This window comes from Diceros bicornis, chromosome 26 (genome assembly GCF_020826845.1).
Source record: "Diceros bicornis minor isolate mBicDic1 chromosome 26, mDicBic1.mat.cur, whole genome shotgun sequence".
Taxonomy (NCBI): Eukaryota; Metazoa; Chordata; class Mammalia; order Perissodactyla; family Rhinocerotidae; genus Diceros; species Diceros bicornis.
In genome coordinates, this window is record NC_080765.1 from 12503547 (window position 1) to 12526539 (window position 22993).

General features: G+C 52.1%; 1 protein-coding gene and 1 non-coding gene across 3 annotated transcripts in view; one reads left to right on the top strand and one right to left on the bottom strand.

The window, feature by feature from the left end:
- The window catches only part of MAD1L1 (mitotic arrest deficient 1 like 1), a 454569-nt gene that overhangs the window by 185243 nt on the left and 246333 nt on the right, over positions 1–22993 (top strand). The gene's annotated exons all lie outside the window — the stretch shown is intronic.
- Positions 1630–1731, bottom strand: LOC131422994 (U6 spliceosomal RNA). The gene has a single exon (XR_009224169.1). It is a non-coding gene; the product is annotated as a U6 spliceosomal RNA (small nuclear RNA).

The window sequence follows — 22993 nt, forward strand, 5'->3', positions numbered from 1 at the left end:
GATCTGCTGTGTCACCCTCATAGTCACATCACCCCTTCCCCGCAACAGCCCGAGCATGGCCACTGTAATCTATTTTCCTTCCTAAAATCGTGTCCTTTGCAGGATGTTATATACATGGAAGCATACCGTCTGTGGCCTTTTGAGACTGGCTTCTTCACTCAGCCGAGTGCCCCGCTGCACCAGACTGCTGCGTGTCAGCACTTGTCCCTCTTTGTTGGCGGGCAGTACTCCTTGGTATTGCTGCACCACAATTGGGCTAGTCGTGCACCCACTGGAGGGCGTTTTCACTGTTTCCAGGTCTTGCTATTGCAAATAAAGCTGCTTCTACAATGGTGCACGGGTTTTGTGTGGACATGGGCTTTTTATTTCTCTGGGACGAATGCCCAGGAATGCGATTGCTGGCTCTCAGGCAGTGGCTTTTTGAACTTGATTGCTGAAGTCCTGCATCAGCAGGGGACCCCTGGTTGTTGGGGAAAGGCTCCCAGGAAGCCTGGGCGACTGTTTTTCTTACCCCATTTGGCCTCTGCCTTCAGGGACAAGCTCTTCCTCGTTGAGCAGAGGTGTGGTGGTTGGATAGAGCGGCTGGGGCTGAGGCTCCAGTTCGTTGAGGCACGAGACAATTCTTCCTTAGGCCCCACGTGTGCTAGTTTTCTGTTGCTGCTGTGGTAGTGCCACAGGGTGACAGCTGGGAACAGCACAAGTGTGCTAACTCACAGTTCTGTGGGTCAGAAGTCTGGGTAAGCCCGGTGGGTTCCTGGGCACTGGCTCCCACAAGACCCCATCAGGGGTAGCTCAGCCCATGGTGGGCTCTTGTCCTGAGGCTCCTGGGGGAAGTTTGCCTCCAAGCTCCTTCGGGTCATTGTGTAATTCGGTTCCTGTGTTTGTAGGACAGAGGGCCCTGTTCTTGCTGGCAGTCCTTATTCCTGGAATCTGCCCGTGTTCTTTCTCATGCTTTGCATGTGGCCCCTCCAGCAGTGGTGGGTCGAACCCCTCTTACACTTCAAATCTCTCCACTTTCTCTTTCTCTTCCATCTCTCTTGCTGCGCTGGAGGAAGTTGTCTGCTTTTAAAAGCTGGTGTGACTGGATTGGCCTACCCAGACAGTCTAGGGTAATCTTATTTTAAGGTCTATAACCTTAGTTTCCTCTGCAAAAACCCCTTTGCCTTGTCAGGTAATCTGGTCACATTATTGGCCCACCACACGTGTGGTCAAAGATGGGTAATGATGTAGATGCCAAGATCTGAAAACTTGGCTGCCCACAAGTGCCAGGCAGACAGCACAAATGCGGGGTATGCCTGCCCTCGGCAGGGCTGGGTGAATTGGAGAGTGTGTGCCACCCAAGATGGGCCGCCCATCTCAGGCTTGGCCACTGTGGTCCCATAGGAATATTCTGAGTTTTTAAGAGAAGACAGCAATTTAGATATTTATATGAAGTGTTCCCATTCACAAATCATCTTGTGGGTCAAACAAAGAGTTCTTACTTTTTATTTTGGAGATGGCAATAGTTTAGTTTTACTTAAGTATAGGACTCAGAAAAGCAATTATTATACAGAATTTAAGTCCATCCTTATATTTACGATGAGTAAGCACCTTTGGGAAGATTTGACCATTGACTATCAACAGGTAAGAAAAAATGTGGAATGCCTCAGGAATTTGCGTGTCATCCTTGCACAAGCCCACACTCATCTTCTCTGTGTTCCAATTTTAGTGTATGTGCTGCCGCGCGAGCACCAAACGAAGTGTTCTTGGGGGCTGAAGTGAGCCTGCAGCCTGTGGGCTGTGCCCCCTGCTCTGTTTCACCAAGATGACATCGGTTCTATGGATGTTCAGGCCCCCACTGGATCCCCCATTGGAACAGGGAAGCCTCCCAACTGGGGCTGGTGGTGTGGCCTCCACCTGTGGAGTCTGCGCCTTGTTGCCCAGACCACATCCCTCGGCATTTATGAGGGTTTTGCTTGGCTTCCTTCTTGGAGATTTTCTGTCCTTGAAGTCCACTGCCTGGGGCTCCCAAGGCAGGAAATTTTCCCTTTCTCTCCCCCAGTTCAGCCGGTTGGAAGTGGGTGGCACTTTCTGGCCTGATTTAGTCCTCACCCTAACCCACTGCGCTCCCACGCACTGTGCTGAGTGAGGGAGAGGGTGGGTATTGATTGCCCGGCACTGCTGGTTATTTATACTGACCGTTGCTCGAAGGTCTGTTTGCGATGGGTTGATACCAGTTGCTGGCGCAGCCCCCAGGTCTGGCACGCGGGGATCCAGTTGGCCAGCGGCGTGATTAAGCCTTTCGTCAGGCCGTGGAGGGATGTGGAGGGATGCAGCGAGCCTGCTGCTTTGTGATAGGAGTGCCTGGTGATGTCCACTGCCACTCGCCTTCTCAGGAACCCTGTGAGCTCCACAGCGCCGCTCGCTCGTGGTTGAGAGGTGCTTCCTCTGCAGGCACCTCTAGGATGGCAGCTGTCAGGCCTTGAGGATGTTCTGGTTGCTGGTCTGTCCCTCCTGGGGAGAGACCCCAGCCCGGTGCCCTGGGGCGGAGTGTGGCCAGTGCGGCGCCCCCGCCCTCCCCTGAGGCCTGGGCCAGGCCCGCAGCAGGCCAGTTGATTGGGCTCTCAGTGCCTGTGTCCCATCAGGGTCCTATTTGTGTGCTTGACATTTCAGTGTACACTGCTTGGAATGTGCGATTTTATTTTGAGACCTTATTAAGCGGCTCTCGTCTAACGGTTTAATTGTTTCTGATAGCTAAGAGCATAATTACCTTGGTAAAATACCATGACTATTTTAAGCAATTGAAAATTGGCTTCCAGAACTGGGTGAACACAAACCATTTTCCTATTTGAAATGAGCTATTTCCAGTGTGCCCCTAATATTCTACAATATGGTTACAGAGTCTTATTTATAGAACCTAAGCAGTGAAGGCTAACTTTCAGCACGAAAAAAAATTTTTTAATGTAAGTAAAAGCTTCTCCTCCCCTTTTTTCTGCGCCCTCCCTCCCCTCAAAGTTCAGAGTGAAGCCGCCTTTGGAGAAAGACGCAGGTCGTTGGTGTTCTCTTTACCCCGAGGGTCAGAGCGCATGTTTTGCTGGTGATGACGCCTCCCCTTGATGGGTCCCTGAGTCCGGAGGTGAGAGGTTGCACACGCCGGAGCATCGGGAGGACGTCTAGATTCTGAGTTCCTGGAATGTGCTGGATCTGTGCTGGCTCCTCTGTTACCAGGAGCAGATTAACCCCAAGTCCCTTCTCTGGAGAGTAGAGGCATCCTAATTATCATTCCCATCCCCCTGGCTTTGTGGCTTGCTGGGAGGATCAGATATTCTCATACCCCTGAGATGTCCTTGTAGGTTAGAAAGCCCCTCACCAGGCCAAGTGATTGTCTACAGTCTGAAGAGCACTGCTCTGGGATGTTCACGGAGGACAAGCCCTGCTGGTGCTTTGCCTGACTCCCAGATGAGCTCGGAAAGGATAAGATGGCTGGGGTCCCGATGTTACTTCCACCCTTGGAGATGATGCAGGGACACAGGGAGACTGGTGACTTCGTCTGCAATGTGCAGTTTAGATGAATTCAGATCTCGGAGGAGAGCTGAGGAGCAGGTAGAGACCCGTCAGCACAGGTAGCTGCTGCTACTTAAGGAGCAATCAGATACGTGGCAGGAGGCGAGCCTTTGGGAAATGGAGATGGAAGTACAAGGGGTGTCTCTCAGAGGAGTTCAGAGCTCCTCCTGCCTCGTGTCCAGAAGAGGTTGTCCCAGAAGAAGGCTGCTCTCCACCTGGTCTGCTCATGATCCACAGGCGCCCCGTGAGCCAAGCCTGGGAGCCCTCCCTGGACCAGGGGAGCAGGTGTTGGCTCAGGGGTCCCTGAGCGTGTTCTCCCTCGACTCTGCCAGGACTTCCTCCTGCCCAGGGTTGGCCTCTTGCCCACGACGCTGCCCAGTCCTTTTCTGGCTGAGGGGCTCGGGTTGGGTATTGGTATTCATATGATTTATTTTGAGCTAAATGTAGGTCTTTATATTCCTCATATTTACGTGGAAGCTTTAAAAAATCACCTGTAATTATGTAGAAGGTGTGTAAGGGTGGGGCTCTCCACGTTGTTCCTTCAGTGCTGGCTCATCCAGCTGCTCGCCCAGCTTTTCTGAGGTCAGCATCTCAGCAGCAGGGAGGTCTAGGCTCCGGCCAAGGGCAAGGCGCATCCCTCTGGTTCTCTGCTGAACTCCAGCACCTTCCAGAGCCTGCCAGCAGGCGGGAGGTATTCTGGGCCCCATTTTTCACCCTTGATACAAGGAGGATAGGCTGTTAGCTCTGAGATCCTTCCCATTCCTTCCTGATTTCAAGTAACTCAGCTGCCGCAGGGATGGTGATGGTTCCCACCTGTACGTGGAGAAGTCCGGGCCTGGGTCAGGTCAGGAGTGGGGAGACCCGAGGTTGTTCTGGGTTAAAGTGGCCCCTTCTGTCCTTAGATGCTGTCCTGGACAGGAGATGATGGGCTTTCTGGAAGGAATGTAGGCAGGTAATAGGTGCTGTGTCCTAATGGCTTTGTGCCCCTGGTGAGGGCAGAGGCGGGTGGTGGTCCTCCTGGGGGGTGGGTGGGTGGTCCACTGAGGGGGGAAAGGTGGGGTGGTGGTTCTCATGGGGGGCAGGGTGGGCGGTGGCCTCGTTTCTGTCAGTCACATTGAGGTGTGGAGTGCTGGTTCACAGAGCATGTCCACGTTCAGTCTCACTGGGGACTGCTCACTGTTTCCCAGTGACTGCCCGGTTTGCACCCCCAGCAGGTGTGTGACTTCTGGACGCTGGGCTCTGCACCGAACCTGTGGCTCTGGTTGGAGGCATCTGGTGCTTAGTGAAGTGCCTGCTCCTGTGTCTGTGTAGTATTTTGATATCTGGTAGTGAAATCCTCCAGATTTGTTACTGTTCTTTAAGAGTCTTTGGCTAATTTTGGTTCGTGGCATATCCTTGTACATTTTGAAATCAGTTTGTCAGTGTACACAAAAAACTGCTGGAATATGATCAGGATTGCAATGAATTTATAAATCAGTTTGGGGAGAAAGGACATCTTAACATTAGTTTATCTTCTAAACCAGAATGTTACATCATTTCTTCTGTTTATTTAGATCTTCTTTAATTTCTATCAGCAATATTTTATAGTTTTTAGGGTAGAAATCTTGCACATTATTTTCTAAGTATTTTCTATTTTTGATGCAGTTTTAGTAGTATCTTTTAGGATTCTGTCTTCTATGTGCTTGTTAATGGAATACAGAAATATAATTAAGTGTTGTCTGTTGACCCTGGACCCAACAGCCTGGCTGAATTTGCTTATTGTCACGATGGCTTTGACACCGACCCGCGTGGAGCTGTGCATGACGCCCGGTCCTGCTCCCTTGCCAGCCCTCGGGCCTTACTGCTTTTCTTCCTCGTCCTATTGCTGGAGCCTCTAGGAGAGCATCGGGAGAGGTGATGCCAGTGGGCGTCCTTGTCTCGTGCAGATCTTGAGAAGCTTCAGTAATTCACCACGAGGTATGATGTAAGCTGTTTGGTTTCTGTAGATACTCTTTATTGGATTAATGAAATCCCCTTCTGTTTGTTATTTTCTAAGAGGTTTTATCATAAATGCCTACCCCATACATTTTGATGTGGGTTACTTTTATTATTGTTCTGTCAAAATATTTTCTCATATTCTATCTGGATTTGTAAAGGCTGACCTTCAAGCAAAGTTTACGTGTTCAAAGCACATAATGTGGACAGATGGGAAAGCTGAAAGGACTCGAAAGAACCCAAACTCACTCACTCGCTCCGTTATTTTCTCATTTGGCAGATTCTTACGGAACGTCTCCTGGGAGCCAAGCTCTGTTCTGGGCACTGTTGAAAGAGCAGGAAGCCAAACAGGCAGCCTCTGAACTCAGGGGTCTCCCTCTAGGTGGGAGAGGATGAACAAATGAAGATAGAGGACGGTGAGGGAGTTCGTGCTGTGAAGGAAAGCAACAGAGGAGTGTGTCAGGGAGGGAGGAATGCATTAGGCCTTCAGCAGGAGACTGCAGAGCCCTGGGGGGAAGTAGGAGACCAGCACCCAGGAAAGGAGGGACACACGTAAATCTTCCATGCTGGGGCCTGTGGGTGGGTTTTGTTTTCTGTTTTTTAAAAAATAGCTATAGGGGCTGGCCCAGTGGCATAGTAGTTAAGTTCGTGTGCTCCGCTTCACAGGGGTGAACCTGGCGTTCACAGGTTCGGATCCTAGGTGTGGACCTCTGTACAGCCCATCAGGCCATGCTGTGGCAGAGTCCCACATACAAAATAGAGGAAGATTAGCACAGATGTTAGCTTCCACAAGCAAAAGAGGGACCATCTTCCTCAAGCGAAAAGAGGAAAATTGGCGACAGATGTTAGCTCAGGGCCAATCCTCCTCACCAAATAAATAAATAGGTAAAAAATAACTATAGATCCACAGGAAGTTGTGAAGATGGTAGGGAGGTCCCATGTACCTTTCACCCGGCTTCCACTGTGCTGACATATTAGGAAACGACAGTGCAGTATCAAAACCAGGCCTTTGACGTTGGAATAGTGTGTGTGGTTCTGTGTCATGTTATCACATACGTAGATTCATGGAAGCACCACTCAGCCAAGACACAGAACTGTCCACCACACCAGAGACCTCCTGCATGCTGCCCCTGAAGCCACACTGGCCTCCTTGCGCCCTAATCTGTTTTCCATCTCTGGTAATTTTGGCATTTCAAGAATATTACATCAATGGAGTCATATAGTATGTGACATTAAAAAAGTGGTTGTTTTTACTTTAATTTTTTAGAGCAGTTTTAGGTTTACAAAAAAGAAAGTAGAGAGTTCCCATATATCTCTTCCCCCGCCCCACAATTCCCCTATTATTACCATCTGGCATTAGTTTGGTACGTTTATTACAACTGATGAATCATTATTGCTACATTATTATTAAAGCCCATAGTTTAGAGTTCACTTTAGGTTGTACCTTCTGTAGGTTTTGACCTATAATGCATAATTTCATGTGTCTGCCATTACAGAATCACACAGAATACTTCCACTGCTCTAAAAATCCTCTGTGCTCCACATATCCCTCCCACCTTCCCTCCCCCTAGGCCCTGACAACCCCTGATCTTTTACTGTCTCCATAGTTTCGCCTTTTCCAGAGTATCGTATAGTTGGAGTCATACAGCATGCAGCCTTTTCAGATTGGGTTCTTTCCCTTAGCAGTGTGTTTTCAAGGTTCCTCCATATCTTTTCATGGCTTGATGGCTCATTTCTTTTTAGTGCTGAATCATATTCCATTGTCTGGAGAGACCACACTTTGTTTATCCATTCTCCCGCTGAAGGACATCTTGGTTGCTTCCAGGTCTTGGCAGTTTTGAACAAAGCTGCTATAAACATCCTTGTGCAGGTTTTTGTGTGGACATATGTTTTCAACCTAAATATCTGGATCGCATGATGAGAGTGTGTTTAGCTTTGAATGCTTCCAACACCAGCACATCCTGTGGTAAGCTGTACTCTCTGCTCATGAAGCTTTTCACACACTATATTTTCTTTCCTTCTTATAGAAACTCTTTGAGATGGGAGTGTTTGTGTTTTTCCCGTGAGACACTGAGACTCAGAGCAGGGGAGGAGTGATGTTGAAGTTGGAACTCAGATAACGGGGTTCCAGTTTTCCACCCTGGCCTCCTGCTAGTTTCATCCTGCCATCAGGCCTCCCTCATAGCAACATCTCATCTGTGGCTGCTGGCATCTTAAACATCTCTGTTTTTTGTTTTCGTTACATCTCTGAGCATAATTGGGTGACTTATGGAACCTCTGGGAGCCTGAATGTGGTGTTCAGAGGGACCTTTCTGCTTTCCCTGAGTGACAGTGAGTGTTAAGTGTGGTGGCACGGACAGCAGGGACTAGGGCCATGCAGAGGAGGAGCCCCGTGCTGGGAGGAGCTCTGTGGTGTGAGTAGATTCTGCATAAGCATCGCCCCAGTTCACTGGGTATAACCTGGGGTCACCCTGCAGTCTGGTCCCTTCCTCTCAGCAGCAGCGTTTCTGTTGACCCTGCATCCACTGCGGTGTGAACCTGCACCTGGCAGCGTGCTCCTCCCTCCTAGGGCCTGAGCACAGGCACGTCGCTGACAGCTCCAACATTAGGCCTTCTCTTAGAGAAAAGCAGATTATGTCCTTTTCTCTTGCAAGAGAACAGAAACGCCCCCAGCTGCTTTTGATTACCCATCTTCATCCTCTTCCCACATCCTTTAGAGTCTGTGAGTTTCCTAATCTTATTAAAAGGATTTCTCCTGTACGCCTTCTTTTTTAGTGCTGACAATTCTTGGTCTTAGGTAGCACAGAAGGAAATACTTAAAATACTCAGTACATGTTCTACCTTCTGAAGAACAGCAGTCCTTTGGGAGTGTCTGGCTTGCTCTGTCTCAGAGCAATTTTTCACACATGTTCCCTCTGCCACCCACCAAGGCGTGGAGGATGGGACCTGTGGGCCTGGCTCCAGCTCAGCAAACTAAGGCTGGAGGGCAGCTTGGAGACTGGCTTGGGCCACACAGCTAGTCAGGGTGGGGCGGGAACAGAGGCTGGATTTTTATCTCTGATTTCTTATCATGCTGTGTCCCCTCACCGCCTCCCACCCCCTGCACCTGAAACCAGCCCCCATGCATGGTTTATTCTGCACCTTGATGTGCACTCCATCTGTGGACAGTGCAACGATATTTCCTCTTGACCACGAGTTTCAGTTTGAAAGCCATCCTGTTGGGGCCCTTGGAGGTGGGCAGGTGCATGTGGTTTGTGCAGGTATTTGGTGCCTTTAGGTACAGGTCAGTTTTCAGTCTTCCTGTCCGACAGTCCCCACGTCCTTGTGGGGCTGAAGCAGCTGCTGAAGTCACAGCCCCTTTCTGAGAAGGGGAGGTTACTTACCCACGGGCTGTCAGCGTTATGCTCCTCCTCGGGACCCACGTCATCAGGGTTTCTTCTGCAGACAAACGCCCTTCGTGATGTCCTGGGCCCACCGGCCTGGCGCCTGGTCTTGGGGGCCCTTGCCAAGATGTATTGAGCTGAATTTGACCAAAGCCCTCGGTCCCTCCAACTTGAAATGGGCTGAGGAGCTTCCTCTGGCTGGCCTCATCTCAGGCCTGACCGTGACCAGGCTGTTCTGCTGACCCTGAGGCCTGTCCTTCCTGGGGGGCCTTGGCCTTTACTGTACTCCCCTTCTCTCTGTCCTGGTGCCTAGCCCTTCCTCTCACTCCAGCCTGGTGTGACAAGGTGGCTCCCGCCAGGTCCCCTGAAGCCCTGGGTGTTTGAGGGAAGCGAATTTTGCAGCCTGGGCCGGGGCTTTGCAGAGGGCCTTGGTGATTTCTCAGTAAGCCAGGAGGAGTGGTAATAAGATGGGAGCTGATGTTTGAGACGCACGACATGGCCAGGCAGTGTGCTTAGTGTGCGCATTGTTATCTTTATCTTCTCCATGTTAGAAATGGGAACACTGCAGGCCAGAGCGGTTAAGTAACGTTTAGGAGTGATGGATCCAGGACTGTGGTCCTGGTCTGACTTTACAGTGCCCCCTGGGAGAAGCCTGAGGAGATCTTCTAGGGCATAGGTCATTAATGTTCGGATGAATCATGTGGGATCTTGTGAAGTTGCAGTTTGAGTCAGTAGTTTGGGGGTGCTGAGCTCCTACCTACCTGACCAGCTCCCAGGTGATGTCCTTGCTGCCCATCTGTGGATAGTGTCAAATAGCAGAGCCCAGTCCATTTCAGAGATGGGAAACAGGGACCTGTGATTGACTAGTCCCATGGTTATGCTGAGCTGAGATAGCACACTGTGGAAGCGTGTTCTTATCCTCGTGGTGTCTGGTGCAGATGACTAGTCGGCTGTGTTGTTGGTTAAGTCTGTGAGGATGTTTGCAGGCCTGGGCCTTCCTACTCGTCCACTTCCAGCCCTGGTCCCCACCCTCCTCTTACAGCCGCAGCCCTGTCACCTCAGCTTCTCTCCACCCCCAGAGGATCATGCATTCTGGGGTTCATTCATGTCCTGTGTCTATAAATACTCATCGAGTGCCCTCGTGGTGCAGGCCTGGCATTCTCGCGCCTCCACCTGCTGTCCTGCCTCAGTTGCTGTCTCTTCAAGGGCAGGGTCCCTTCCCCATCCTTCTCCCCACCTTTGTGACCGAGCATCACGCCCAGTTAACAGGGCTCGCAGGAGCTGGGTTCTGCTCTCCTCCCTGGATTTTAACGCGGCTCTGCTACTTGGTGGCGTCTGTACTGCGGACCTGGTGTTGGGATCTTGGAGCCTGGGCGCTTCGAGGTGTCCCGAGGAGCAGCCCCCCTCTCCTGGCCGTGCGAGATTCACGCTCTCTCGCCACGGTGTGTGTGTGTGTGGAGGGGGGGTGGCACACAGGGGCCGTGGCATTCGCATTCTTGAAACTCGAATTCAGATTCAGACCCTGCTCTTTTTCCACTTAAATGCTTCCCTCCACTTTTGCCCGATCCTCCAGAGAAGCCTAGAGGGGGGCGAGTGAGACACCCCCAGCCTAGGGTTTCTAATTGAGCATTTGTTCTGCTTAGTGTGCGGCCCTCCTCCTTCCACAGATAAGCAGGATCCTCTCAGCTTTAAAATTTAATTTTCAGGTGTTAATATATTGTCCTTTCAGGTTGCTTTTCTAGGCTGACCTTTCTATTACATCCATTTAAGTAAAAAAGCCCACCTGTTTTGTTATGGGAAAGTGCCATTTGCAAAGTTATTAGAAAGCCAGTCTTGTCACCAATATTATTGCATTATCCCACCATGGGGGCAGCTGGTACTGGGTTGCGGCAGAAAAAAATTCCTGAGAGAAAAGCAATTTTAGGAAATGTAATGAAATCAAAACAAAATGCTTTTTATCCCTCTCCAGTTTGAGATGTTTATTAAGATAGAGTCTGTGGGAGGGTGGAGAGAGATGCTCGTGGACCGCCTCTGGCTGAGCGGGGCTCGGATCCGGAGGGGCAGGGAGGTGAGGGCGGCCCGCCTGCTTGTCGTCACTACTGGAGCAGAGCTGCCTGGCGTCCCCAGGTCTCAGCCGCACTCGGTGGGCTCCCGCCACCCAAGGGCCTTCCTCTCTGGGCCCTCGGTTTGCCTTCTGCTGGGTTCAGATAATGTCTTTATTCTTTGTTAACTTTTATATACTCTTGGAAGAAACCACAGCCCCTGGCACCCACGCTGTCCGTGCCAGGGCTTCCTGGGCTCCAGAAGCCTTAGGGATATGCCAGCGGAGGGAAGTGGGGTGCTGTGTGGACCTAACAGTGCCTTCATGGAGGACGGGAGTTTGGGGGAGGCAGGGGTGGAGGTGCTCACAGTCCCAGGGCACCCTGGCCAGTGGGCATGTGTGGCTCCTCTGCAGTGGTCCTGGTGGTGTATGTGTGATCAGAAGCCGGTGCTCTCCACCCCATCCCAGTGGGCTTCCTAGATGACATGGCTGAGATAAAGCATCCCTGCTGTGTCTCGACTTTGGAGACAGCAGCTCCAGTGACGTGCCCTCTGAGGTGCTGTTTGAACTGGACCTGTTTTCTTTTGCTAGGAGTGATGACCTGTGTCCGCACTCCATAATAGTGAATTAAATCTGAGAGCTTAAAAAGCACATAGCTGGTAACGCCTAGCTTTAGTCACAGGAGCTAACTAACTTAGGCCTGTTGCATGGTACTGGCCCCTGGCTTATTCGTGCTGTTGGGGCTTGAAAATGTTGCCTCCACCCCCAGGGGCTGCCTGGGCCTGCTCCCTGCCTTCCTGGCACAGCCCGAGAGTCTACTCCTCATGCCCAACCGGAAAGTGCGGGCCGGGTGGTATGGGAGGGACAGGGAAGGGGACCTTCATGCCCCCGGGCCTTTGCATATGCCTGTCCTCTGTCCTGATTCCTTCTGGCACACCTGTCATCTTTTCTTGTCTCACCTGATGGGCAGGGACCTTTTCTGTCTCACTCACCAGCAGTTGCACACAGTAGGCACTTTGGTGTAGTAGGTACTCAGGAAATGTCTGTTAGTGTTCATTTGACCCTGAGGAAATGTGGCCCAGAGAGGACGGCTTGCTGGAGCCCCTAGTGGGTGAGGAGCCGCATTCCACTCTCTTCCCTACCCTGACCCTGGGCTCCCTCCCTCCTGGCTCCCCCTCCCAGGCAGCCTGCCTAGAGTGGGTCTGTGGGGACTTCAGAAGTGCTTGCGGCAAGAAAGCTGATACAGATGTGTCTATTTTTGATGCTGTGACTTAAAATTAGCAACTTGGAAAATGGTGTTAATTGCCTTTTCTCCCCAACAATGAAAGTGAAAAGAATTGCAGCTCTCAGCTGCAGAGGGCAGGAAGGTGTGGTGGTGGGAGCAGGTGCTGGGGTGGGGCTGGAGCTCTGCCCTAGGGTTGTAGGGGTTGGAGACGCCCCCCGTCCTTCTTCAGGTCTTTGGAGTTGCCTGTGCTTGGTGCAAGGGGTCTCGGTGCCTCTGGCAGCTCCTGATTTTCTTGGCCCCTCAGACAGCCTCTAAGCTTGGTTCCAGAAGGCCCATAGCCCGTCTTCCGGAGACCAGCATGCAGGCTGTGCCTCCCTCCCGTCCTGTCACCTCCCCCACCGGATAAAGCTGGGGTGCCATTGCCTCATCCCACTGGATAAAACTGGGTGCTTTCACTTCATTCCCACTGGACAAACCTAGGGTACTGTCACCTTATCCCCCACCTGGGGTGCTGTCACCTCATCCCCACTGGATAAACCTGAGGTGCACGGCACCCCGGACTCCCCCTCAGCTCTCTCCCGTGTTTTCTCCAGACCGGCCTGATTGTGTGCCCTTTGTAAACAGTTTCTCTTGTGCTTGCCAATATGTGCACACTCATTTTATAAGCACATATGTGACCTGTGGTCAGTGATGAATATTAAATAATTAAATATTGAGTACATTTTTTAAAAGATTTTTAAAAAAGGGGCCGGCCCGGTGGCGCAAGCGGTTAAGTGCGCGCGCTCCGCTGCGGCGGCCCGGGGTTCGCTGGTTCGGATCCCGGGCGCGCACCAACGCACTGCTTGGCAAGCCATGCTGTGGCGGCGTCCCATATAAAGTGGAGGAAGATGGGCACAGATGTTAGCCCAGGGCCGTCTTCCTCAGCAAAAAAAGAGGAGGATTGGCGGATGTTAGCACAGGGCTGATCTCCTCACAAAAAAAAAAAAAAAAAAAAAAAAAAAAAGATTTTTAAAAAAATAAAGTTATTAATAGAAATTAGTATGAGTAGGATTTCCACTGTTTCCTGCGCCCCCCTGAATTGTCCTGTGCACCCCTGGGTCGCGGGCTCCCTGCGTAGAGGGATGCTAGGTCACGCCTGGGGGTGCTCCTGACAGACCGCGGGGGAGGGGCTGGGCCTTGGCTGTCATACAGGCCAGTGGCCGCCCGTCTGTGCTGCTCACGGGAGGGGAAGCAGACGGCCGAGCCGCTGAGTGTGCTTTCGACCGTCCCCTGATCCCCATCCTGTCCCTGTTCATCTCGCTTTGGCTCTTCCTTCTCTGGGGTCCGCCCTGGTGCGGTATGGTCACAGCCCTGGCTCATGTGTGGCACGCGGAGGCCTGGTGTTGCTCGGTCGGGCAGGAATGGTGTGCTCTCCACCCTCGGCTTCATTCCTTAGATGTTGCTACACCAGCGTGTTCAACGTGTATTCCCAGGGGATGCTAGTCCTTTGAGAGCCTCCTAGAAAAAGGTCTCTTCAGTGAAATTTGTTTGTGAAACCCTGCATACTGTAGCTTGCCATGTCGTCATGCCAGTTAGCTTGTCCATGGCTCTGAGAAATCCCATGGCATGGGGGATCCCATGGGAAGGGGATGGGGACCAGCAAGGTACGTGTGCAGATGCTGGGTGGATCCTGTCTTCATTTTACACTTTTGGTATTTTGTTTATGGGTTTTCTGCATTAATTTTGAGTTTCTAAAGTACTGTATTAAAATACTGTCCATCTCGTTTGCTGAGATGTTTGGTGCTTCCTTAAATTTGATCCTGAGGTGAGTGCCTCCCTCTCCCCACCAGCATCCACCCAAGGCCTGTCACTCCCGGGCCCCACAGCCCGAGGCATCCGCAGCAGGGAAAGCTGAGGGTCTTAACTAGAGAAGAGGCTACAGGCCCCAGGTCCAGGACTGACTTTACACACAAGAGACTGAGGCTTAGGGAGGAGCAAGGCCTGGCAGGGTGCAGGGGGAGGGGGCCTCCAGCACTTGGGCTAGACCTTTCCACCCCAGCACGGGTGGCCTTGCCCCGCCCGCAAGTGGATGTGGGGGCCCTGGAGTGGGCCTCTGAGTCTGGAGGGCGTCTGGCAGCCCTGGGAAGACTGGGCTTTGTTAGCCAGGATTGTCCTTGTTTACACTTTGAAATCCCCTCTCATCTTTGTAGAGACCTGTTCCCTTTTTAACTCAATTTCGAAGAAATCCAAATCTTTGAATAACCTTCATCCTGAAGGGAAAGGAAGTTGGCTGCAGGTGAAAATTGATGGTCAGGCTCAAAGACGTGGTTCCCTGCCAGGCAACCTCTTGAGTGTTACTGCTAAAAATAGCCTCAGCATCTTGCTGCTCTGGTTTGGATTGTCTCCAGGCCACTCCTGGTGATTATTTCAGAGGTTTTCGAGAGGCTGCTGGGCTGCTCTGGCCAGTCCTGGCTCAAGTGTGTCTGCCCTTGGCCTGGGGTGGCATGGCCCAGTATGCCTGCGGAGGGCCATGTCAGCGTTTTAGTTTATTGGGCAGCTCTTCTTTCAGTCGCCTCTGCCCCCAGGGCCTTGTCCTTGGTTTCACTGCCTAAAGAAGGAATATGGGAGAGTCCCTGTGCCCTCCCTCTGGGGGAGGGTGGCCCTGTGCCATTGGTCTTGGGAAGGAGCCCTGTGCCCACAGTCTGAGGGAGGGTCACTGTGTCCTCAGTCTGGGGAAGGGTCCCTGTGCTCACAGTCTGAGGGAGGGTCACCCTGTCCTCAGTCTGGGGCTTACCTCAGGGTCAGAAGCTGAGAAAAGGCTCTGGAGTGCCTCCAGGCCTCTAGGCAGGGAGCAGGGAGTTTGGAGTGCTGTTCTAGGACACCCAGCAGGCTCATGGGGGCCTTTAGTCATTGCGGTTCTGTTGGAATGGCCACTTGTTTCCAGTGACGAGGCTGATTCCTGATAGGTCAAGCCACTTGCTAGGACCCCAACCAAGGCTGAGGCACACAGGGACCCGCCCAGACCTTCTCCTCAGCTGCACCTCCTCAGCTCTGCTGTTCCTTTTCCTCTCCGGGTGTGGAAATGTGTCTGAGGCAGCCGGTCAGTGAGAACTCACTGCCTCCAGTGGGCCGAGAAGGCGGGCCCCTCAGCTTCTCTAGATTCACTTCTGACACAGGCATAATTGCTGGCTCACTCAGCTCCCCCGAGAGCTGAGCATGACCGAAGGCGGCATTCGCGCTCTGGGGTGCTCCATGAGGTGCTGCGTAACCTGCAGAGGCTGACGTGTCCTCAAAGGGATGGCGACGTCCCTGGCAACCCACGCTAGGGAGTGCCTGGTGCCCTCCAGTCTGGCTGGGAGTGTGGAGCAGCCATTCTCCTTCTGTAGGAAGCCCATGGCCGGCAGGCTGTCTTTTCTCCTCTTCCTCTCTGGAAACCTGTTTTTCCATTTCATTTCTCGAGGGACGTAGAGGCCTTCTGGATCTGTGACCAACTCTGGGCCTTTTGGCGGCCCAGGTGGGCTGGCACTCCAAGGTCGGCATGGGCCTTACTGTGCAAGGAAGGGAGTCAGCACCTGGCTGGGGAGGTGGAGAGGAGGTGGCCTTCTTGGGGCAAGCTCCGCTCCAGTTTCTCTGTTCTGGGGAGAAAGAGCCTGGGACTAAGACTCAGAAAACAATCACTCAAAAACTTCATCAATGACACATTAAAAATAAGATAGGAACCAGGGCTGACCCAGTGGTGTAGTGGTTCAGTTCGCGCACTCCGCTTCGGCGGCCCGAGGTTCGCAGGTTCGAATCCTGGGTGCAGACCTACACACCACTCATCAAGCCATGTGTGGCAGTGTCCCACATATAAAACAGAGGAAGATGGGCACAGATGTTAGCTCAGGTCTAATCTTCCTCGGCAAAAAGAGGAAGATTGGCAACGATGCTAGCTCGGAGCCAATCTTCCTCACCAAAAAAAAAAAAGAAAGAAAGAAACCTAATAAAAATGGTAGCACAGTTTTAGTGTGTTCACTGGTTAAGAAGCATACAAATACTACAATCAATACAGCACTTTACTGTGATAAGACTGAAGTTGTATGTGGAAGTGGGGAGGGGGGCTATGGGAAAGGTTGCAGCTTGCAAGTTCTTGTGGAAGGAGGAAGGAGGGCTACCTGAAATCGGAGGGAAGGTGTGACACCAGGTGTGCCTGGGTGCGGCCCCTACCACGTGCTGTACCTGAGGATCTTCTGGGTATCGGAGGTGTGTGTGTTCCTGTGTGTTCCTGCACGGTCCCGTTCAGCTGAGTGCAGCTTTCTGTGCTTGCTTAGTGTGGTTCACCAAATTACCTGGGGGGGGATTTGTCATCACTCAGCATCCCCCAGGCCAGCCCCTCACGATTTATCCACAGTGTCAGGACAAGTCTGCTTTTCCAAGAGGAGAGATGCAGCCGAGCTGGCTGATGGACAGCTCATCCGCGTATTCTGGGCTGCATCTTACGCGGCATGGTTGATGTTGATTGTTGTTAATAAAAGTTATTTTCTGGTAAATGTATGTCAAATCCCTGGAGTGGAACCCGGAACAAGTAGGCATTCCATGAATAGTAGTGACTACTAACATCCATCAGATTACCTCATTTTCATTAGCATTTTTCTAATCCATTTAGAAGTCATTTTGAAAATGGGCAGAATCCCGTTTTTTGGGAGAAGTCTATAGCTGGGGAAGATTGAGTGTGCCCAGGAGAAGAGGTGGAGACAAGCGACCATGTCCAGCTCAGGTGCGCCTGACTCCGACCTGAGCTCCTGTCCCATCTGTCCCGATCCCTGCCCCCTTGCGTTAGGGAGTGGGGCGTCTGCGAGTGCGTGTGTGTGCATGTGCATGTGTGAGTGCATATGTGTGCTTGGGCATGTGAGTGCATATATATTTACATGCACAAGTGTGCGTATGTTAGCGTGCACATATGTGCACATATGTGTATATGATTGTGCACGCACGTGTGTATGAGTCTGCATGTGAAGGTACACGTGTGTGAGTCTGTATATGTGAGTATGCGTGTGCGTGTGTGCTTGTATGAGTGTGCACGTGTGCATGTGTGTTTCCAATCTGGAAAGCCAGTTGTTTATGGAGTTTGACTACTTTTCTCATGAGACCCTCAAGGAACATTAGGCCCAGTAGACGAGGACTGGCCCTGCCATTGTAATAGTTATTAAATAGCAATAAACTGGGATCTGTATTTACCGACCCGGAGTGTGCTCAGACTGGAAAGTATTAAATAACATCCATCAACCAATGGAAAACAGTCAAGTGCAGGGAGTGCTGTTTGGAGTCAATATTCTCTTGGTTAACTTCACCCATAAAGATCCAAATTGCCCCCAATAAAATGCCAAAGAGGAGGGGAGGAAGTTCTTCCAGACCGGAGCAGTCCCCAGCACCATCTCTAGAGTCAAGATCACGGTGTTCCTTGTCGCCGTGGTTTACAGCATCGTTCGAGGCGACTCTGTCTGTGCTGCACTTTATGCTATGGCCATGGGCCCCCTTCCAGAGTTCTGGTTGCTTGTTTTTGCCATAGCTCATTTCCAGCTTCGACTGGGTCTAGAGAATGGGGGACAACGTAGAAGTAGCATTTGCCTGCAGAACCTGAGGGCTTGGGAAGGGGGAGGTTGGTTGCAGACTGTCTGCCCAAGAGAGCGGGTTGCAGTAAAAAAAACTGTGGAGGGTACCCTGGGGTGTCTGCGGCGGAACAGGGACCCTCTCACTGACAGCCCACTCCTTTCCTGAGTCTCGGAGCCTCATGTTCTCCATCTGTAAACCGAGTGCATGTGAGGGTCATGTCAGGTAGCTCCTGTGACCGTGCATCACACCCAGCACGTGCGTGGCTTCTCAGGTAATTCAGGTGGCACTGGGCCAGTACCGGCCTGTCTTCTGTGTGCTTGTGGGACTTGCGAGGGAGCCACAGTGGGTTTCCAAGGGGGCTCTGCCTTCTTTGGCCCGAGGTCAGATGTTGGCTCCTTGGTGGTGGTCAGTGTTGCCTGCCCCTTGGCTGACCAAGGCATCATGACGTTACTTTTTATGAAGTCAGAGTTTAGTGTGGGGCAGACGTGGAAAGCAAGGTTTAATGTCATTTGTGCTGTACCAACAGCCCTGTAAGGGGGCATCAGCTCTGGAAGGTATTCCCACAGCTTGTGTAGCTGCACTGTCCATGCACAGGGCCTGGTTTCTAGAAAAATGTGAGAGCGCTTGGACAGTTCCTGAACTTGCCACTTCCAAAGTTCTTTTAATTCTTCTAGACTGGAAGGTCCCAGTCAGTTTACTGTGTTTAAAGGTTTCTCTCCTCACTAGCTTCAGGTGTCCAGCGGGCAGGGGCTGTGCCATGGCAGAGCGGCTCTGGTGTGATAGGTGCCTCTGAGGAGAAGAAGAAAATGGGATTGTTGGCTGGGTTTCCTAGCAAGCCTGCCAGCCCTGAGTTTGCAGAGGCCAGTCCGTGGGTGGGAGAGGTTGTCCGGCATTATTTTCTGTGTATGAGAAGATTAGCCTTGGGCTAACGTCCGTTGCAAATCCTCCTCTTTTTGCTGAGGAAGACTGGCCCTGGGCTAACATCCGTGCCTATCTTCCTCTACTTTACATGTGGGACACCGCCACAGCATGGCTTGACAAGTGGTGCGTCAATACATGCCTGGGATCCGAACCTGCACACCCTGGGCCACTGCAGCAGAGCACACGAACTTAACCGCTATGCCACCGGGCGGCCCCCTGTCCAGCATTTTTATGCACAGTGGAAGACGACCTTTCTGGTCTACGTAGCTGTCCAGTTGAGATCAGCAGGTGAATATGTGAGAGAAGCCAGGTCTCTGTGCTGAGTGCTGTCCTTCAGAGGGAGCATGCCTCCGCTCTGCAGGGGTTGGTGGCAGGGGGGATTTCAGCAGGACAATGTCTGCCCATGGACCACCTGTGTCCGAGTGGCCTGGGGGCTTTCAGAGACACTGATCCTAGGCTGGGGGCTTGGGAGTTGGCATGGCAAACAGCCGGTGCTGGGGGCAACCAGCAGGAGGGAAGCCGGTCCAGCCCTGAGCCTGTCTGTTCGCAGCTGGTGCCCCCAGCTCCTCCCCATGAAGCAGGAACAGCCAGCCCAGCGTGGCCGCCAGGGACTTGGGTGTGGGTGGACTCCATGCCTCGGGGTGGTGCCACGTCCTCTCTTCTAGGGGTGGGTATTTGGCCTCCTTTTGGGACCCCAGGAGAATACTGTGGACTTAATTGCTCTTATGTCCCTCACATGTTCCCCAGAGCTGAGGGCACGCAGCCCCGGGGACAGGCCTTCTCCTGAGGAGCTCCTGGGGCTGTCCGGATGTCTCCCTGCAACCGGCCTTGAGGTGGTGTCTGCCTAAGGAAGCTCTCTAGGTGACAGATTGGCTGCCACCTCGCTCTCCCCTCTTCTTCCTTTGAGGGATTCTGTTAGACTTTTCACTTCACTCTTGGGCCTGCAAATCCCAGTCAGTGACGGTCTTTTTTCTGGGACTTCCTTGGGGCTCTCTAATAAGCTTTTATAAAGGGCTTTATCCACAGCTTTATGAAAGTCTCTAAATAAATTAGATCCACTGGCCAGCCTTTGCTAGTGATTTTTATTAACCTTCGGTTAAGAAATATTGGTCGTTACAGAAGCATGATTTATTCCTGTATAAGCCAGCCTCGTTTACCACCTGTAAGCCGGAGAGGAATGGTGCTATATAAATGCAAAGTGCTGGGTAGATAATGAGAAGCATGTATAAGGGGAATGCTGGGTGGCAGGGGGCCTGTGACTCTGTCTTCGTTGGGGCTTTCCCTTTGGCACGAAGTGACAGTGGACTGGAGAGCAATCTGTCTGCATCACACGTCAGGAGCTCAAGAGCTCTGCTAAGGCCGCCTGCTGCCGTGATTCCTTGGCCTGCCGATGGGCAAACGGTGGCTGTCCCTGGCAAGACCCGTCCCTCACAGATGCCAGATCTACTCAAGGGGGGATGAGCTCTGTGCTGGAGAACACTGCAGACTGCAAAGGGCTAGGGGGTCAGCGACCTTCCTGAGATTGCTGGCTCCTGATCACTCTGCCCCTGGAGCCGATGGTGCAGTGGGGTGCAGTCAGGAAGGCCTGGGTTCAAATTCTAACTCTACCAGCTGTGTGGCTTGGGGCTTGACTTTCCCCTCAGAGCTTCTGCTTCCTCTGTGAAATGCAGGGAAAACGGGGAACAGGCCCAGCACGGTGCCTGCTCTATTCACGTTCATATCCCCTCCTTCCCCTTAACTGTCCTTATCTATATCACGTATGGTGGCTTTGGAAATAATGTATGTGCCCTTCATGCGGGAGAGAAATGTCTGTAGGCCCCCTTACCTGGTGCTCCCCCGTTTCACTAAAGCAGGCCACTTCCATTCCCATGTCGCCTCTTCTTATTCTGACAGAATCCAGAGAGATCGAGCAGGAGAAGAAGTGGGCACTGCTTAGACACCCTCCCCTAGCCCCCACTACCGTGGGGCACAGGAAGGACAGTTGCGGCCCAGAGCAGAGGGAGAAACTGGCCCACGTCGCTGGGTGAGCTAGTGCTGTGCCTCGGCCCCAACCTCCAGACTCCTTGTCCAGGCTGTCTTTACTGCTAAACCATATTTGTAAATCTTTGTGAGTTATAATCGAATCTGTACGCCAGTCTCTTCTGGGATCTAGTGCTTGTGTTTCCAAAGTACTGTTTCCAGTGTGTTTGTGGGTACTTCCCCTCCTCCCAGCACATGCCCAGAAGACTTCTCTTTGGCATCTCAACCCCATGTGGCCAAACCTGAGGTCCTGCAGTGGTCTGAGTGATGATCCCTCAGAGCCAGAGCGTGTGTGTTCTAGTCCTGTTCCACCAGGTATTGCTGTGGGCAGCCTGGCCACGCTTAGTCGGTCTACGGTTTCCTCTTGTCATCGTGGAAAATGGGCATTGCCGTGGCACCTCCTCGTCAGGTTGTTGGCAGGTGGCATGAGTTACAGTGAGCTTGCAGAAGCACCTTCTTCGAGAGCCACAGCTGCAGTACTTGCTCTGTGAGCATTGCTACGATGTGGGTTATTTCAGGCCTGTTCCCACTTGCCCTTTCTGCTCAGCCCATCGCATCTGGTGGCTTCGACGCTGCCTCCTCCCGCGCTGCTCTCGCACTTGTCCTTCTTCCCCTGCACCCACTGCCTGACTGTGGCCGGGGATCGCCCTGTGGGTCCTGTGTGTTCTCAGAGTGACGTGCTGGAAGCCTGGCTGCACCCAAGTCACTTCTCAGCCCCAGAGCCACCCCAGATCCCTGTTGCCTGCAGAATAAGGTGTGTGGCATCTTCCGGTGGCCAGGTCCTCCTCCTTGGCCTCGTTCATTCAGTGGTTCAACAACCATGGACTCAGTACTGTTTCTGGATGGGCAGGGTGGGTGTTGGAGAGTCAGATACACCTGACCCTAGAGCTCCTTGGGGCCTGGCAAGAGGCCTGGGGCAGTGCTGACCCTTTACCTTCAAGAGAAAGGCCGGACCTACCTGCAGGGCTGTTGGTGAGGATTAGCTAAGACTAGGAATGGTGCTCAGCAAGTGTGAACCCAACCAGCAACCCGGCCCCCAGCTGGCAGGTCCCCCTGTGTATCCACCCAGGCTTGGCTCAGCAGAGCATCCCAAAGTTCCGATGACAGTCATGGCACAGCTTTCTGTGGGCCAAGTACCCAAATGTCACTTTCCCCAGCTGGCCCTTTCCAGCCACCCTCTCAGTACTGGCCTGGCAGGACTCCCCAGGCCGGGGTGAGGGCCTCCTGAGGAGGACCTGGGAGAACTGTCAGAGCAGATTGCTGCCTGGGTTTTCAGAGGATTAAAGTTAATTAAGGAGCTCTTCCCTGCTTTCATTTCCTTCTGTCTGCCAGCTATTTACATGCTAATGCGGGCCCGGCACTGAGAAGGAGAGAGGTGTCAGCTCCAGGCACATTATCATGCAAGAAATCAGTGGGAAAATGAGATGAGCAGTAGTTTATATGTTTATATTGTGTCCCTATGGATAGTGAGAGGTGTGCGGATTCAAACACATTTGAAAGTTAGTGGCAAGGTCTTTTTTTTTTTTTTTTTTTAATATTTCCTGAAGTGTCTATGTGGCTGACTCGAATTTTCTCCATTAAGGCTACATCTTACACTGCATAATTGAATGCATTATGCATGGTAATATCTTTGCATGAACAATTTTATAAATAAAGAGAATGCAGAAAGTAGGGACAAAACTTTCTAAGTGCAGGCCTGTCTTCCTCCATGAAGGTAACTTTCAGCTTCAGAGGGTCAGCTGGTGGCTGTGGCCTCTGGCTCTGAATACCACTCTGAAGGAAGAACAGGCATGGTGCACAAAGTGGGCCTATTAAAGTGTTTATTGGATAAATGCAGGACGGCTGATACCAGCGTGGGAGGTGCTTGAGCTGCAGTAGTCCAGAAGCTGTGGGTGTTAGGGGGTTGTGTATCTCTTTCTGTCTGGGGATAGAAACAACCGCCAGCAACTTTTCCAGGGGATTGTTCTCCCTGCTTCTGTTGGGTGGGAAGGCAGGCTTACCCTGGTCTCACTGGAGCAGAGCTGGATGTACTTAGGGAGCTTTGGTGGCAGATCGGCCAGAAGGTGGCATCTGCGTGAGTTTCTCTTTCAGCATCCCCCGCCCCCGGGGGGGGCCACCATGGTGATAGCCGGCGCCTTTGCAACTTGGAAGTAATACTATTTTGATGGAGTCCTCCCTTCCTCAGGCAGAGAGGGTTTAGTGACCCATCATTTAATTAGATGCTTTCAAAGCCCTTCATCATCTGGTTATATTCACCTACTTTGAGTGTCACCTGTGAGCCAGGAGCAGTGCTAGACACCAGCTTCCAGCAAGCTT